This window comes from Ambystoma mexicanum, chromosome 6q, assembly GCF_040938575.1.
Source record: "Ambystoma mexicanum isolate Mex_15411 chromosome 6q, UKY_AmexF1_1, whole genome shotgun sequence".
In the NCBI taxonomy this organism is placed as follows: Eukaryota; Metazoa; Chordata; class Amphibia; order Caudata; family Ambystomatidae; genus Ambystoma; species Ambystoma mexicanum.
Window position 1 is genome coordinate 1,607,507,134 of NC_090937.1, and position 12,204 is coordinate 1,607,519,337.

A 12,204-nucleotide genomic window follows, 5' to 3' on the forward strand; every position below is an offset into this window, starting at 1 on the left:
GTGGAAAACGGCCTTCTGCATGAATACCAGGTCATGCCCTTTGGGCTATGCAATACCCCCGCGGCGTTCCAATTCTTTATGAATGATGTACTCCTTGAACTACTGGTCGTTTGCGCTCTTGTTTACATTGAGGACATTCGTATCCACTCAAATTCCATGGAAGAATACGTAGGCCACATCCAGGCAGTCATAGAGAAGCTTCGACAACACCAATTGTATGCCAAGTTGGAAAAATGTTTTTTCCATGTAACCGAGGTCGAGGTTCTCGGTTTCATGCTCACACCACAAGGCGTACATATGGATACACGAAAGGTGGATGCAATCCTCCAATGGCCCTCAACAACATCCACGAAAGGAGTGCAAAGCATGCTCGGATTCGATAACTTTTACCGATGGTTTATACCTGGGTTTTCACAAATTGTACATCCAATTACCTCTTTGTTAAAGAGAAATCAAAAGTTCCATTTGTCGACAGAAGCTGAAGAAGCCTTCCAGAAGTTGAAACTAGCATTCACTACAGCACCAGTCCTTCCACACCCACAACCAGAACTACCTTACATAGTTGAGACAGATGCTACAAAAATAGCCATGGGAGCAGTATTGTCACAACGAGACCCTTAAACAGAACAACTACACCCTGTCTCATTCAGGTCCCGAAAATGTTCAGCCCCCGTGTTGAACTACGCAATCACAGATAAGGAATTACTGGCGATTAAAGCAGCATTCAAGGCCTGGAGACATTACCTTCTTGGGGCGAGACATACGGTCACTGTCATCACAGACCACCGTAACTTGCAATACTTGAAAACCGCCAAAGCAAAATCCTCGCGTCAACTTCGTTGGGCTCTCTTTTTCGTGGAATATGATTTTATGTTCACTTATTGACCCGGAGTCTGCAATGGGAAAGCAGATGCTCTATCACGCATGAGTGAAGAAAAAGAGGCTTTTACAGCATCCTACCCCGTGGCCATAATTCCTGAGGAAAGGATTCGAAAAAAAATAGCTGCCGCCACTTGTGGGGATGAACAAAAAAACAGTTTACAATCCCCGATGGATCAATCAACACAACAGGAATGGCTGTTAAAAGGTGACCCTTACACCATCGAAGACAATCTACCGTATTTCCAAGGACGATTATATGTCTAAGACCAAGAACTGCCAAAGCAAATCATCACAAATTACCACGATTCATTAGTGGAAGGACACACAGGAATAGCCAAAACTCAGGCTAAGGTAAAACAAAACTACTGGTGGCCAACCTGGTGAAAAGACATTGCCCAATTTATTGAAACCTGCGGTGTCTGTGCACAACACAAGCCTCAGAAAAAGAACCCTGCTGGCTTACTACATCCCCTTATATGCAAAATAGGTACACAACAAATTCCTATTCAAATATACACATCCTACTCCACTAATAAGAATATCAGTATATATTACAAAAATAAGGAGTAAGATGATAGATTTTATCTACTCACATCCCTTCTCCTCAAATAGGACCCTCTGATAGATTTTCCGGCACTACACGTCTTGAAAACATAGACTGCGTGCAAAACTTTAACTTTCAAACAACATTTTTTGTTTATTCAAAATTCTTCAAGTAGAACATAAAACATTACCCTCACCTAACACAGTGTAATTGCTAACACTAAAACCATAGTATCTAAAACTTAGGCCTCACATTATACACATACCCAAGACACAAACGATATCACATGAAAAAATACAAAAAACCTAAATGTGTCATTAAAAAACATATAATCCCTATTTGAGGAGAAGGGGTGTGAGTAGATAAAATCTATCATCTTACTCCTTATTTTTGTAATACATTACTACATCCCCTAACAGTACCGCCAGCACCTTGGCATATCCTGTTGATGGACTTCATCACGGATCTTCCACCCTGCAATGGATACACTATGTTAGTCATTTTGGATTTATTCTCCAAAATGGCCCATTTCATCCCTCTGAAGGGACTCCCAACTGCATCAAGTCTAGCTTCTGTGTTCCTAGAGCAAATTGTTAGATTGCATGGATTTCCATCAATATTAGTGTCTGATCGCGGAACTCAGTTTGTTTCTGCCTTTTGGAGAAAGTGTTGTACGATTGCAAAATCGATCTCCGGTTGTCCACAAGCCATCACCCTCAAACTGATGGGCAAACTGAACGAACCAACCAAACTTTAGAGCAATATCTCAGGTATATGTTGCAACAGTCTGAGGATTCTTGGAAAAATATACTCTGGATAGCTGAGTATGCATACATCAAATCAGTTCACACAAGCACAGGGCAAACTCTATTCCACACTTTGCACGGAAGACATCCGAGGACATTAGTATTTGATCCACCCAATACCCTGGCCCAAGCGCTCAGTTGCCTCAGGGTCTTGATGCGCTATACAAATAAAATGAATACTAAATAATAAACCTGAATAAAACCATCACTCAGGTTATTAAGGAGGCGACAGAGCATCTGACCAAGGCTAAGGAAAGACAAAGGCCCTCATTACGAGTTTGGCAGTAGCCATGCCGCTATTGGCGGCATGGCTGCCGCTGAAATCGCGTCCGGGTCCGCAGAATGAGGAATAACGGGCCATTCCGAGTTCGGAAGCCCCGGTAATTCCTCCCTCCAAGGATCTGGACGCGGTCCTTCCCCATTCCCATTTCAGCCCCCATAGGGCTGAATGGGAATGGGAGAGGGAGCAAACAACGGGCCATTACGAGTTGGCCCGTTGTTTGCTCCCTCTTCCCCTCGCGGGACCCGGTAAGCACGCCTGGTCTGACCAGGCGTTGCTTCCTGGGTCCCGCGATGGGACCTCGTAATGAGGCGGTACGGGGGAAACGGCGCCAGCACCTTTTACGGCGCTGTTTGCCCCATACCGGCAGGGTCGTAATGAGGCCCAAAAACTGTTTGCTGAGCAACATCGGAAGGAAGCTCCCACCTACCAGATTGGAGAAAAGGTGTGGCTAGCATCCAAATATATTCCCCTGAAGAGGCCAAGAGCTTTCCGCCCAAGATATCTGGACCCCTATACTATAAGGTCCATAATCAATCCTGTCGCCATGAAATTGGAGTTACCATCTCACATGAAAATTCACCCCGTATTTCATGTCTCTCTCCTCAAACCAATGAAATCCAATACACGGCTTAGTTCTCTGCCAGAGCCCGAAGTAAACCAGAATATGAAGTCAAATCCATCCTGGACTCCAAGGTGGTTCGATCAAAATTTTATTACCTAATTGACTGGAAAGGTTATGGACCTCAAGACCGAACTTGGGAACCCAGTGAAGACATCCATGCTCCGCGTTTAATCAGACAGTTCCATCGCAATAATCCCACCAAACCAGGACCGGGAGGAGAACCACCCTTGAGAGGGGACTTGAGGGGGAGTTCTGTCATGGTCATGAAGTCAGGGGCACAGGCATGCAGGGGTCGTATGCACAGGAGACCTGGGTGGACACTGTCCTGGCGCCTTGGGGCCAGGCTCATGAACAAAAGAAAACAAGAACCTCCATTTAACACCAAAAAGCTTTTATTATGGACATAGCACTTCAGATGCATTAACCTTGAGCATTCCATCCATTAAGCACGATGCATGAACCTTGAACATTCCATCCATTAAGCAGCCCCAAGTGTATTCTTGGGTGTGGCTGCTAATGGATTGCCTTCGCACGTGCTCACTCTCTAGGAGTGGCAGGGTGTGGCTGGTAAGCCAACCCTAATGGGCCTGCCCACAATCTCAGCTATATAAGCTGCCCTGATCCTCAAGACAGACGCTTCGCGTTACTCTGCACTTGCAAGCAGCGTAATGCTCACCGTCGCCTGAGGTCAGACTTACCTTTGAAGATACTGCTTCCTGGACATCCTGCTTCCTGCCAGCATACTTACCAACTGGGGAAGCTGTTCTTACCTGTTCATCTGTTCGGCGAACCAAGTATTCATCTTTACACTTTCCGGAACGCCGAAATCTTAATCTTGGCACCACAGCACGACACTCTCCATCGTCGACAGCAGTGACTGCAAGGAAAAACAGAAGACAAGGTTAGACATCGAAAAAACAGTCAGTTTAAGGATGCGCTTCGCCATACTTTGCGCTTTTCTTTAAACCATCACTTACCTGCTGTCGAACATTGTGGTAGCATCAATCTTCCATCCGTCCGCGTCTCGCGTCTCACAGCTGCATTGGCGCAGCATTTCCATCTAAGGGAAGAAAACAGAAGAGAGACATTGCAGGCATAAATAGGAGCAACATATAAAGACATAAAAAGATAAAATATATAAAAATGGTTATATCAAGATTATTAGTTTGTCACTTAATACAATAACAAAGTCCTCAACGTAAACTATTGACCAGCACCTGCAAATTGTCAGATAAAAGAACTCAGTCTTATGAAATGCTAGAGGGTGCCACAACCCACCATGAATCATCTACATAGGTCGCGCAATATTTCCACTATTTTCACCCACATTTTCCTAAATGCGCTGGTAGGATAGCTCAGGTGCAACGTGCTTGGCTTGGAAGGAAGATGATGCAGAGCCACACAAGTTCGATCCCCGGTCCGTGCTTAGAAAACCTCTAGGTATTAAGCATGCTATAAATAACCAATAAAATAAATAGTTAACTCATCCCTGTCAAAATATCTAAGCCACAAATGGGAACAACCTAAAGAATCTGTAAAGGGGCCGTGTGCTGTAAGAATGATAGAACCACTGGATAACAAAGCTTGAAAATATATCGTCTAATTTCGAACGTGCCTGAGTGGAACCAAAGAAAAGAAGCTCTGTTTTAGCCACATTAAGACACATACCATTGTTGAACATACAACTTTGAATAGTACTGTAAATACTAGAAATAAGACACAAATCTTTTTCATAGTCACCACTGATATTTATAATCAATTGGGTATCATCGGCATATTAAGAAAAGCTGACTCCCAGTGAGTCAAGGAGATCAGATAACGGGCGACAAAATGCATTAAAAAGAGCTGGTCAGAGGCAGGCGCCCTGTGCACACCACACTTTAGCCTCTCTGGTTTGGATTGAGATTCTCCCCCAATGATTTTAGACATCCTATTTTGCAAAAGTGATTCAATCCAAAGGTCTGCCTCATCTGAGTAACCAGCAAGATTTTTCAAACGATCAACAAGGTCGAAGGCTGCTGACAGATCTAACATCATCAGCAGCCCAAATTTGCTGTTGTCCATAATTTTGAGCATTTCGCTCTGAAGATCCAGCAGAGTGCTTTCCGTGCCATGGTGAGACCTGAAACCCGATTGTCTAAGGTGTAAAACTTCATAAGAAACAACACATTTGTAATAGGTCTGTAATTGGTGTGGACCTTGTGGTCCAGTCCTGGTTTCTTCAATAATGGGGATACAACTGTCCCCGAAGGTCACGTTTACAAAGCGAACTAAGAATGGCTGGAAGATACTGAGATGTTCCAGAACTATTTTAGAGTGGAGAATCTCACCCTCATGGGTCGTAGGATTCATCTTGCTTAATGTTTTAGCAAGAGAATCCTCCGAAATAATCTAAAAAGAGAAAGCTATATTACATTCCTGATTAATTTCATGTATACTCTCAGCCAAATATGTAGGCACATAGTTGGCCAAGTTTTCCTTAATTTGAACATGGCCGCCAAAATTGTTTTCCACAAAGGCCTTCTGAACTGCTTCACAATCCTTAATATTGGGAGAGAATTGATGAGTGAGGATTTCGGTTTTTCTAAATCTCTCAGTATTTCGAACAACTTCCTGGAGTCATTCTTAGCAGCCAGAATCTGTGAATCAAAAAAGCTTTTCTTTGCTTGCAGAACCTCCTGACGATATAATTTTTCCAGGGTCTTCCAAGCCTCCCTATGTTTCTGTGACTGATCTTTATGCCCCAATCACTCTGCTGTCCTCTTTTCTTGTATACGAGCAGATAGTGCTGGAGAAAACCATTTCTTATTACTAGGCTTCTCTCGGATGAGCTTACTTCTGACTGGTGCTACCCTGACCAGATATTTTATCAGAGCCTTTTCATATTCCACCACCAGGTGATGAGGGGGGGGGGGGTCATCCTTGGTGGTCGAGATCATAAGCTCCACCAGGCACTGCTCTAGACCAGCCATACACAATTTATTAAAATGTCTACTCCACTCCCTTTTGGTGGTGTTGGGTTTCTGAGTAGATAGTGCCGGAAGCGTCATGGTGAAACTCACCATAAAGTGGTCAAACCAGATGCATGGATTGACACATATTGGTCTTAGCATCATACACCTAGCTATAACCCAATCAAGGACATTGCCTAAGTTGTGAGTGGGGTCCCTATTGTGAAACACAAAATCATTATCCCCAAAAAGCTTTTCCAAATGAGAGGCTTCTGTATATTGTGGATTATTCCCCCTTGGCTGACTCACACCCTGACACAGCCCTTTCCATGCTCCACTCTGCTATATCTGATACGCTCAATGCTCTTGCCCCTGTCATGAGGATTCGCTTCAAGCCCAAAGCCAAGTGCAACTCTTGGTACGACTCAGACCTCGTCACCGTTAAACGCAAGTGCAGGGTGGCTGAGAGGAAATGGCGTGCCTCTGCTGCCTGCTCCAAAGGCAATGCCAGCTCTCCGCCCGCGACAAGAAGAGAGGCCTCATCCAAGCCCGCATCTCCGAAGCATCTAACACCTCAGCCAAACTCTTTAAAATCTGCAAGGAGCAGGCCAATCCTGCTGCAGTCTCTACATCTCCTGTCCCTTCCCAGGCCCTCTGCATGGCTCTGGCTTCTCATTTCATCTATAAATCTTAGGACATCCTCTCCTCTTTCTCTTCCTCTGCCCCTCCTCCCTCCACTCTCTGTTCCTCCTCGGGCCCTTCTTCAGCCACCTCTCTTCCTTCCTTCTCTGCCTTTCCCCTGTTCTCCTCAGACGAGGTTTCTAGACAGGTCCGATCTATAAAAGTCTTGTCAAAACAGGTTCACCCCTGTTTCTCCAAAACCATCAAGGTCCACATTGACACCCTGGCTCCTGCTCTGACTGATTTCTGCAACCACTACTTCGGCACTGGAGTCTTCCTCTCCCCCTGAAGCACTCCCTTGTACACCCCCTTCTTAAGAAACCCTCTGCCGACCCTTCCTGCCCGGCTAACTATCGCCCAATCTCCATCACTCCTTTCCTGGGCAAACTCCCAGAAAAGCTCTCCCATGTTAATCTTCACATTTATTCTGTTGGTTGTTTCCATGACCATCAGTCTGGCTTCGGAGCTGCCAGAAGCATGGAAACGGCTCTCCTGAACATCCGTGAAGACCTGCTCTCCAACCTCGATTCCAATACCCCCTCTGTCCTCATCTTACTTTCCATGCTGCTCCACTGTCTCCTTGATAACCTGGGTATCACCAATCAGGCTCATGCGTGGCTGACCTCCTTCCTCTCAGATCGACCCTCCCAGGTTCAACTTGGGTCCTTCCTCTCGTCTATCTCTATCTCTACCTGTGGTATTCCCCAGGGGTCTAACCTCTCTCCCTGGCTGTTCAACCAATACCTGGCACTTCTTGCCCACCGCATTGTCGTTCTCTGACCCAACTTTCAGTGCTATGCGGATGACACTCAACTCATTTTTAGGCTCCCTTCTGCCACCTCTTCTCCTTTTCTCCTTTCTGACTGTCTGTCCGCCATCCAGGAGTGGTGTGCTGGCAATGATCTCTGCCTTAATGCCAGTAAGACTGAGATTCTCCTCATCGGTTCACCTGCTCCCTCCTTTCCTGTCACTCTCTGGCCGGCCTCTCTTGGCCCTCTCCCAGCTCCCACCTGTAAGGCTAAAAACCTTGGGGTTATCTTCGACTGCTCACATCTCTGACGTCTCTAAGAAGTCACACTACCAGCTGCACCTCCTCAGAGGTATTCTTCCCTTCCTCTCCTTCTCCCAGAATTCACTGTCTCCAGAGCTCTGGTTCGCTCTAGGTTGGACTACTGCAACAGCCTCTTTCTAAATTTGCCTGCCTCTACTCTCCGCCCTCTGCAACTTATTCAAAACAGGACTGCAAGACTTGCCCTTGGCCTCCAGCACAGGGATCGTATCTCACCAGGACTGAAATCTCTGCACTGGCTCCCAGTGGCGATGAGGATTAAGTTCAAAACCCTCTGCATTTTCCACAAGGCCTTCTGGGAGCTGGGGCCTCAATCCCTTCAACTCTCTCTTCCTAAATATCTTCCTTCTCGAGCTCTTCGCTCATCCGCCTCCAAACCCCTCAGGGTTAGTCACTTCTCCAAGCAGCAAGTTAGTGGTAGATCTCTTTCTTCTGCTGGGTCCTCCCTCTGGAACCACCTCCCTGCCTCTCAAAACTTAGGGAGAACCATCTCTGGTTCTGGAAGCACCTCAAGACCCTCCTCTTTGCTTCTGCTTTCTCTCCTCCTCTCCCCTGCTGAATTCCTGACTGAATCTGGACTGGTCACCTGGCTACCCTCGGATCTCGGGCCCAGGTCCACTCCCCACCAATTGCTCACCTGCACTGCCCCCCAGGCATCCCTTGCATCCAGGGACGGTTTCTGTATACCTACAGCCCCTACTAGCACTTGACACCTGATGTTTGCACTTACCCTTGCCCTTGCCACCAGCTGGCTGCAGTTTTTTTATTGTATTTATTTTTTTACTGTTATCCTATGCACTGCACTGCCCCCTCCCCTTTCCCCCCTGCACTTTTCCTCTTCCCTCCTGCCCTGCACTTGCACAATCTCAATGTCACCGGGCCTAGTAGGATCGCTGTCTCTGTTTCCCCTCCTTTGCCTCGTTGCGCTTTGAAACACTTGTGTATAGGCGCGTTATAAATGCCTTATCATATCATATCATATTCATCCACCTTTTAAAATCCCCCAATACCAACGTGGAGTTAAAGAGAGGCTAAGATACTTGAAATGTCCTCGTAAAAAAAGGGTGTATCAGAAGGTGGACGGTAAAGAAGTACGATATTCACACAGTTGTTAGGGGTAGGTGTGGTCTTCAAAAGGATAATTTCACAACCTGAGCAGGTAACGGGTACTTGAAAGAAGTGTAAATCTCCTCGTACCACACATGCCACTCTCCCTCCCCTTCCAGTTTCCCTATTTTTAGCAAAGAATGTATAGCCAGGGGGGATTGCCAAGTGAATGTTTGGGCCACTAGAGTCCTGTAGTGATGTTTCATTAAGGCACATAATGTCTATTATTTGATCCAATATGAAATCTTTGACATCTAGTGGTGCATATTTATCCAAGGACCTACTATTTAACATGCCGTTTCTACAGTTTTATGTTTACCTACGATGGTCATTGTTAAGATGGATTTCTGAACTCTGTCCTGGAGGGGCAGAGGTTCAGAAGGCCAGCCTAGTTTCTTGGAACAGGTTAACCTCTGGACAAGCCAGACCAATCAGGATAGCGATGGCGGCGGTCAAGACTAGGTCTCAAGAGGGGTGATGGTGACTGAAAGCCCGCAATGAGCACACAAAGCAAGGACGCTTACAAATTCCTCCAGACAGGTGTTATATTAAAAATATAGACACATTTATTACAAGGCCTTTGTAACATCGACCATAGTAAAGAATCACAGTAAAACTCCAGTAAACCAACACATCACAATCAATACAGTTATATATACAGACCGAGGGGTATAAAGAGTTAGAAGCACGAAATATGCAGACAACCTAGATGGGGAGGAAAACAGGCAGTGCAAGTAATCGTTAGACCCAGTTTGACATCAGAGGCCAGCTAACTAGAAGGAAGTCCGAGCCCTATGAAGAGTGGAGCCTTGTGCTCAAAAGTACCTGCACACGTGGGTGCCAACGGGCAACGGAGAGTCTCTTCAGGGAAATCAGGCAGTTCAGAAAGGTGGACGAAAAGATGGTGAACAAATCCCTGTGACTCAGGCAAGGCCTCCACTTGGGGGCAGAAGCAGGGCGTGACTGCGGGAAAGGGTTGCTGTTTACAACAGCGATGGAAAGCCACAGGCTCCTGTGGGAGGGCGACCGGTTAGGTTATTGACTACTCACCAGTCCCCGATGCAGGCAGACCCAGGCTTCTCCGGTTCAGTTTCGGTACTGGCAGGTTCAGATGCGATCAGAGGAACGTCTCGACGTCGTGTAGATTCCGCGACAGCAGGAGTCAGGGTCGAGGGTGTCCCAAATGCAGCGAACATGAACAGATTGTTACCACAGCAGGGCAACTTGGCAACCGCGTGTATTCCAGTCCCAAAGCACACGTCTCACTTCAGACCTGGGAACGCCAAGTGTACGAATCGTATGAGAGTGTCGAGGACAGTTTGGGGGTTGCCACATGGAAGGAAAATTACCTACAATTATGAAATCTTTCCTAACAGTCATGAAGTGATCAGGCTTGATACTATGTTCCAAGGGCATTGTGTGCTATGGACCATATTATTTGAAGGTGACAAACCATTCCTGGTGTTTAATGTAGGAAAGAAGGCAGTCAGCGCCGGTGCGTTCAGCGCAGGCTTGCACAGACTTGCTGGTCCCTGACGCGCAGGCGCTGACCTGCCTGACAATGAAGAAATAGACTAAAGGTCTATAAGAATGATGGAAAATATAGTTCTTAGTGCAAGTACGTGAGCTGGCTAAGGAGTCTTACTTTGCAGGCGCCCCGCTACTAAAAGGCATACACTGTAATGTAGAGCCTGGCCACAGGGGGTGGCTCACCCCTACCACACTTGGACCTGAAGCCATGGGAGGAGCAGACGCCTGAGTCCACAGCCTGCATGTGACATAAGCAAACAGGACCAGCAAATAAGGTGAACTAGGGCCACATTTACCAAGACACCCCTTATGTGGTTATCAATAAGTACATTTCACATCGACCATGTCCCGTGCATGTGTCTGTGTCCACATACCACTACTTCCCATCTAAACATGTGAATATGATGACCACATTACATGAAACATGTGCATGCCTGGCCACGCTCATCAACTTAAGCACGTTAGGCTGCCACCTTGACCAATAGCTGCTGCACTGTTAAATGCCAAAAAGGAGGTGAATGGCACAGCGCAGACGCCAATCATCTGCACCAATTCATGACTCCACCAGAGAAATTGAGTCACCACTGACCTGAACTCCCTGTGGACAAGTAAACTTGAACATACACTCACATTGCTGCACATGTTCATGGAGGGTGAGCACACACATGCAGCAAGAAGGGGGTTGACATCAGGCCAACATGCACACAGCATCTGGTTCACTATCACTGATAGTAGTTACACGTGTGGACGTTGCCTCAATGTGTGCCTATTTGCATCAGTCACAGGCCTGCAGATCAATACCTGGTACAAGCCACACGCTGCTGGATGATGCATCATGCACACCTGGAGGCCCTCGAATCACGTGATCCATGGAAGCCACAAGCAGTGTGCCTTTGTTGCACTGCATGTGGTAGATGGCGATGTCCATCCCCTCACATGATGCTCACGCACTGGCCCTGGCAGAAACTGGAATGCCCTTGAGATGCACAGCACATGCTGAAACACTAGTGTACACAAAATCCATGTGTGTACACATGCTTTGCAAAAAGGAGGCCCCATGTGTCTAACAGAGTGGCCACATACACAGTGTCCCCGGCCAACACAAGACACAACCACTCCAATATGCTGAGCATGCACTGTAGGACGTGAGTGTATAGGAGAAATGGCTGCACAACCTTGCATAAAACCAGCACAATGCTTACCCTTCACCTATGCTTCAGGGCGGTGGTGCCCGATACATGCATCGGTACATCTGACATGTCCAAGTATGACCAATGTGATAGCACTGTGATACACCCGCAGCACCCACTCAACACTATGCCTGCCGACTGCTTGATGGCACTGAGCCGGGGGTGTTTAGAAGTGGTCCATCAAATGGCAGCATGCACGCCTGCGGACACACATGGGAGAATAGAAAAGAAAGTGTCATGGCATATGAAATACCATCTACTCACTATTAAGGTGTCGTCTGGCACCGCGGAATGTTCCAGTGAAACTGTGAAAGCGAACGCCTGCCTGCCCTCCCAGCCATTCCTTAACAGAGCAAGCCACTGTAGGCCATTCTGAAGGTAGGGCGCTGGGCCATAGAATAGGAACACCAGCACCACCTCCCATTCCTCCTCTCCTCTGCCATTACAGAACCATGGGTTTAGGATTGCCATGGAATCCCCAAGCCATGGCCACCTGTCAGCGGCAGGGGATACAAAGGGGCCCCCTTGATTATGCAGAG